Source organism: Lathyrus oleraceus, chromosome 5, assembly GCF_024323335.1.
Source record: "Lathyrus oleraceus cultivar Zhongwan6 chromosome 5, CAAS_Psat_ZW6_1.0, whole genome shotgun sequence".
NCBI classification, from domain to species: domain Eukaryota; kingdom Viridiplantae; phylum Streptophyta; class Magnoliopsida; order Fabales; family Fabaceae; genus Lathyrus; species Lathyrus oleraceus.
Genome location: NC_066583.1, coordinates 291,117,769 through 291,124,453, shown reverse-complemented (window position 1 = coordinate 291,124,453; position 6,685 = coordinate 291,117,769). Strand labels below are relative to the sequence as shown.

The 6,685-nt window shown below is 33.4% G+C and overlaps 1 long non-coding RNA gene across 1 annotated transcript; it reads right to left on the bottom strand.

Annotated features, from left to right (window-relative positions):
- Positions 1-810: 810 nt before the first annotated feature.
- Positions 811-2,130, bottom strand: LOC127083993 (uncharacterized). Its single transcript, XR_007788598.1, has 2 exons — positions 1,550-2,130; positions 811-1,066 (listed from the first exon to the last, which is right to left on the bottom strand). It is a non-coding gene; the product is annotated as an uncharacterized LOC127083993 (long non-coding RNA).
- Positions 2,131-6,685: the final 4,555 nt, after the last annotated feature.

Here is a 6,685-nt window from a genome sequence, read left to right as displayed (position 1 = left end):
TTAAGAGAAATAACATTTTGATACACTAAGTTCTATAATTAAGTTCAATAACTAAGAGAACTTAATACATTGTGAATTACATTTTGTTACATTTAATTAGAAAAAATAGTAACCAAAATATTCCCAAGAGTGTAGGCCATTTTGTTTTTGCAAGATTGTGACTTGGCCTTTGTCTTCATATGTAATACCTTTCACATAATGGAATCTTTCCTCCATCTAAAATCAATTCATATGCATTTCAGTCATCTTCATTCATTCATTAGTATCCATTCATTAGCACTTCCGATTCACTAGCATTTCACTTTGCATCATTTCTCATGACCATTACATTTGGTCATAAAGATCTTTTCACGCATAAGTTTGATAATCAAAGACTAAGTAACCCTAGGTGTCTCTACAATATTAGACTTGGATAGTTCATGATTCTTTTGGATATCATTTTTTTTTGTTAAAGGCTTGACTTTCAAACACCTTTACTTATAGTCATTTTTGAACTTTGTGATTCATTCATTCATGCATACACATATACCATGTCATTCATATAGTTGTTTTTCTTCATGCATTATTTCTATCATGCATCCATTTGGAATTTCATTAAGTGCTCTTTAACTATACTTTCATTGCATTTTAAATTCAATTAAATTAGGATTTTATTTTGTTTTAGTTCTTGTTTTCTTTTATGGTTTGGAAATAAAGGTAATGTGTTTTGTTATTACAAATTTGAATTGAAAAAATAAGCATGATTTGAACTACATGGCCACTTTTGAATTACAAGTTTTATGTTATTTGGAAATAAACAGGTAATAATCATGAGTTAAAATAAATGGTCTAATTTAAGAGAAATAACATTTTGTTACACTAAGTTCTATAATTAAGTTCAATAACTAAGAGAACTTAACACATTGTGAATTACATTTTTTTACATTTAATCAGAAAAAATAGTAAGCAAAATATTCTCAAGAGTGTAGGCCCTTTTGTTTTTGCAAGATTGTGACTTGGCCTTTGTCTTCATGTGTAAAACCTTGCACATAATGGAATCTTTCCTCCATCTTTTGACTTATCCAAACTGAAACAAAAGCAGCAAAATTGCATAACTTTAGAAAACAAGTACAAACCAAGATTAAAGCATAAGAAAGTAAACGTGGCAGGTTACACCAAAACATCAACATAGCAGATCTTTCAGTAAACTATTAAAACATTTATTGACATAAATAAAGTTGAATAATTCCATTACTTTTGTGTCATATAACAACAGCATAAACCCTAAAAATTTCACAATATAAAAAGAGGATGAACACAAAAACCTAGCAGTCATCATACAAAAAACCCTAATCAGATTGAACTAAGAAAGGCACTGCAAGTTTTTCATGCTAAAAGGAAAGAAAAGAAGAAAAAGCATCAAAATCTCAGCAATCCAACTTTTTTCAAACAACCTGAGACAAATGCTTTCAAACTACCAAATACATTTTTTTTCAAACATCCTGATACACAAATTTCAAACAAACTAAGATAAAGTTCAAATAAACCATCATAAAAATCCAAATAGAACCTTCGAAATCGAAGCAGAGGGCTAGGGAGCGATTGTTGTTGTGCCTGAACATCTAGGTAGTTCTTCTTGTGCCTGAACATCTGTGAGATCTTGATTTTTTTTCTTCTTGATTTACTGTGGTGTTTCTTCGAACTCGCCCCTCGTTGTTTTGTCTCATGTGTTTTGGTTTATTGTTAATGGCTATTACATAGGGGTTTGTGTTATAGGTTTTAGGATTTTTTATTTTTGGGATCGTTTGATCTATGTTTAGGTTGGTTTTTTGATGAAACGAAGTTTAGATTGGGAAAGAACACAAAAAAAAATGGTGGGGGTTTGTTTGTAGGGTTTAGGTATTTTCAGTTGTTAGCCGCCGAAGGGGATGGCGGTGGCGCCACTGCCACCGTCCACCACTCATCTTCGGCGAGGGTGATTGTTGAGGGAGAAATTCATATGAGAAGGGAGAGATCAGAAGATGATGAGAGAGAGATAAGGTTTGGAGTGAATACTCTCTCTCTCATATTTTTCTTCTAATTATCGTGGAAAGAGAGTGGAGTAATGTATTTGGAAGGAAAAGTTTGTTTTAGGGAATAGTTTATTTCTAATTCATTATTAATTGATTTTATTAAATGCATTGAGATTTCTGTCAGATTTATTTTCTTTTTTTCTTTCCAATAACAGTTGCTTGGTCATAATTAGTGAATGTCATTTAATGTGTTGTCTGCCATGCATTTGATATGGAAGGAGGTTGGCAACCGCCTCCCTTTCTCCACGTTTTCTCTTTTCGATCTGATACCTCATTTAGTTTCATTCATTTATTTATTATTTTTATGTTCATTATTATTTGATTTGGACCCAACCAAACTTTTCTATTCAATTTTTAGGCTAAAGTTTTAATCTAACTTAATATTAGTTTGTTTAAGTTTTTAAATTAGTATGTTATGTTTACATAAAAGTAATAAATTCGAAGCATTTCTAGTAATAGAGTAAAGATACACTTAAAAGAGTTGGTAAACTTTATTTTTTTTTAATAAATCTAATTTATGATATCTTGAATTAAATTAATATTTTGAATTTAATTAATACATATGTCATAAAATCTTAGAGTAATTTGATTATGCAAACCGTAAGTTAGTTACTTATTATTTTATTTTTATTTTCTCTTCATTAATGCGCTCAAGTAAAAAAAATCAAAAAATTAAGTTTGCTATTTATTTGCTTTTATTATTAAATTATGACAAAAAAATTAAAAATTAATTTTACCATTTATTTTCTTTTATTGTTAAATTGTGTCATAAAAAAACAAATAAGTTAATTTATTTATTCTTATTATTATTTCTGGATTATGTTATAAAAATGTAAAAAAAAGGTTAATAAATTTATTATTATTATTATTGGATTATGTTATAAAATCATTTTTAAAAAATTATTTCAATTTTTATTTATTTAATAATTTTAGATTATGTTATAAAAATATATAAAAAAGAGTTAATTTAGTTATTTTTATTATTATTTTTAAACTAGACAAAATAAATAAAAAAGAGTTAGGTTTGATTTATTTTCTTTTGTTATTTTTCTTTTAATTAAGGTTTTTAAAAGAAAAAAAAGAATTATGTTTAATTTATTTTCTCTAAATGTTTGAATAACTATAGAATTATTATTTTCAAATAATATCATTTTCTTTGTAGTTTTATTTATTATTGTTAGAATATTACGAATAAAATAATTAAATAAATATCTAGTAATGATGTTGATTAATTAATAGAATAAAATACTTATGACTAATTTCTTAAACTTTGGTCTTACCCCAAGTTGTATCTTTTAATATAATTAATTTGTTTCTTATCCTGATTCAAACGTTTTATTATGTAAGTTAAAATATTAAACCCTTTTTTCTAAAATAACTCGAAAGAAGAGGACCATTGGAATCTGGCATCCTGGTGGGAACCCTCGAATAATCGGTCCCGAGCCTCGCATTTTGGGTTAACCGTTCATTCTTTTCTTTCGTCCCTAAAACACTTTAATTAACTTGGACAAAATAAGGGTTGTCGGGATCAAGCATTCTGGCGCAACTCTTTGAACAATTGATTCTTATCAAACGTTCGTTGTCCATCAAACAATTTTCTCAATTAATTCGAATGAAAAATGACCATTGGAATCTAGCATTCCGGTGAAACCCCAAACGGTTGATCCCGAGGCTTATGTCTCGTTCTCATCAAATGTTCGCCATTCACCTATAAAAAATATTCAACCAATCAAACTATTTTTTGCCGCCGTGCGATCTTAAAACCTTTTTATAAATGAAAGATATCCCGTCTTAAGATGATGCAAAGCAATGCTTCACCCACAATTGTTGAGTTGAGATAAATGATGTTTTTTCGAATGTTGATTTGTAAATCCATTCGATAAGATGTATATGTCCGCTCCTCATCTGTTTTGGGTAAAACAATGTTTCCCGTCGATTAATACAAGATAGCTTTCTCTAAAATCGACCAACAAACAAATATTTTCTACCCATAAATACGTAAGCCTTGAATTCTCTATTGCACCCGGAGATACATAGGAGCAGGATTGTAAAATCTTGTGAGGCCCATTAATAAAAAAATTAGGTTCAGTTCCTCTCTGCCCCCTAATAATAAAAAAAACCTTTTTAGGTTCTTTCTCATTAACAAAATTCAAAAACATTTCTCTTCTCTCTTTTTCTATCCCAAATAAGTAGAAGATCACAAACTAAAATAAGCTAACATTCAAATCGAAAGTAACTAAATGGTTCATGTTGAGTACAACGGATGTGAGGGGTGATAATACCTTCCCCTTGTGTAACCGACTTCCGGACCTTGATATTGGTTGTGATGATAATATCTTATCCTTTCTTTTAGGGGTTTTATCTATATTTCCCCTTTCCTATTTTGGGGAATAAATAAAGTTTGATGGCGACTATGTTCAGTCCATCTTGCGAGCGTGCGATTACGCTCCGCGAGCGTCGTGTTCTCATTTTTTCGAGGTACGGCAGATGGCGACTCTGTTGGGGACAGGAACATCTCTAAGTGAGTAAACCCTAGTTTAGTTAGGTTTTTGTATGCGTGTTAGCTTTGTTTGTTTCTTCTTTTCTTTGTATATGGTTTCCTTTATGCTTGCTTTATCGCATTTTTATATCTGTATATATATCTATGTGTGGACTTTGGGATTTTTGATATCATGAATAAAGCTCTACACCCGAGCTTTGGAAAAAGAAGAGAGAACACATAAGTTTAGAATTGGAAGTTTTGTAGTGTTAGTTTCCAAGGGCCACTCCTTGCGTGCCTAGGATGAAGACTCCTCTAGAGTAGACCTATTTGTAGATATCGTTATAAGACAGCTAGCCTGTCGCATGACGTTGATTCATGAAGGGTCCATGACTCTAGGAGCCCCTCTTAGAACCAATTTCTGACTTGGTGGTTGCATAATGTTGGACTCCAAGGGCATTTCTTTGTTGCACCCAACATGAAAACCCCACTCAAAAGAGACCTTTCGTCACTCTTGTCATAAAGCGGCTAGCCTGTTGCATGATATTGATACGATTATGGTCCATAACTCTGGGAACCTTATCCAAAAATTAGAAACTATCCCGTGAGCGGGTTTATGGGTAGAAATCCTAGAACTATCTTTTAAGGAGCTTACATGTTAGGTTGTTTTGAGTTACTCATGTTAAGATCCTAACTACCTGCATTGCATTTTATTTGCATACCAAAATACACACAAAAATGCATTGCGTACATTCATATACCATTACATATGCATTGCATATCATTTTCCGAAAATACCAAAAAAAACTCATCCATCCTTTGTCCATGATCAGCAAAATGATTCCCATCATGCATTTAGAACAAAGAACCGTGTCTCAGGAGATGATGGACGAGCTAAGGAAAAGCCAAGAAGAATTGAAGGAGGAACTCAATCTTTTGAAGAGCCAAATGGGATGGGTCTTGGAAACCCTGCAAGCCTTGTTGAGAAAAGAGGGTCACCCCGTATATACTGCTACAATAAATAGAGCTACTGCTCCACATCCAACAGATGTTACACCAAGTCAAGGGAAATTCTATGTGGAAAGTCCTCATCTACCAGCATATGGCCCTCCCTCAGGATGTCACCATCAACATCCTCTGGCTATTCCTCCTCAAAATCACCGAAGTCAAGTTAGAAATAAAAAGCAGAATCAGAACAAGGGGAACAAAGACCACAATGAGCTGATTCTGGTGCCATATAGCAAGCTCTACCTGCATCTGATCCATAATGCTTTGGTGACTCCTCGAGCTCTCACACCCACGTCAACACACCTGCCATGGTACAGTCCAAATGCAACATGTGAATTCCGTAAAGGAGCAGTAGGACATGACCTAGATTCTGGCCTAGCATTGAAAGCCTTGGTACGAGAACTGATTAACAAAAAGAGATTAGTCTTCAAAGAAGATCACCCAAAGGTCAAGTGCGGATACCATACTGGAACAATGGGGCACTCCATCGAGGAATGCAAGAGTTTTAAGCTCAAGCTACAAAAATTGATTGACATAAGGTCACCAACACACAAGAAGGAAGGCTCAGGTACATATATCTTGATTTCTAGGCCATGTAATTAGAAAGGCAAAGGACCCCTGAAACCCCTCAAGGTTTTGTACCACAAGGAAGAGGTCAGGGATGTGGCTAATGAGATATCACCGTTTCCCGGTAAGAGCATTGAGATATCGCCTTGGTTTTCCAATGTCACTACCCATGCTAGAGGAAACAAAGGAGAAGTGAGTAGTGGATCTAAGAGGGATGCGTTCAACGATGAGGTTGAAGGAAAAGAATTTGAAGATTGTCGTGCCAATGTCAAAAATCTCCCAACCTTCAAGTGGCTGAAAATGAGCAGTTAGCAATGCCTAAAGTGCCATGCCATCAACCAATACCTCCCGGTCCTCAGTACAAGAAATTGTGGCAATGCCCGCTGAATCAGCCTACTCAGGTTCCGCGTCAACATCAACGTCAGAATCACAAGGTTCGAAATCCAAACAATCAACTTCGACATCAGAATCAACATAGACCTCTAATCTAACAGGAAAGAGAGACTCTCCATATTGACCAAATCCCGATGACATATAGTCAATTGTGGTCTCATTTGATACAAAGCTCGTCGATAGATCC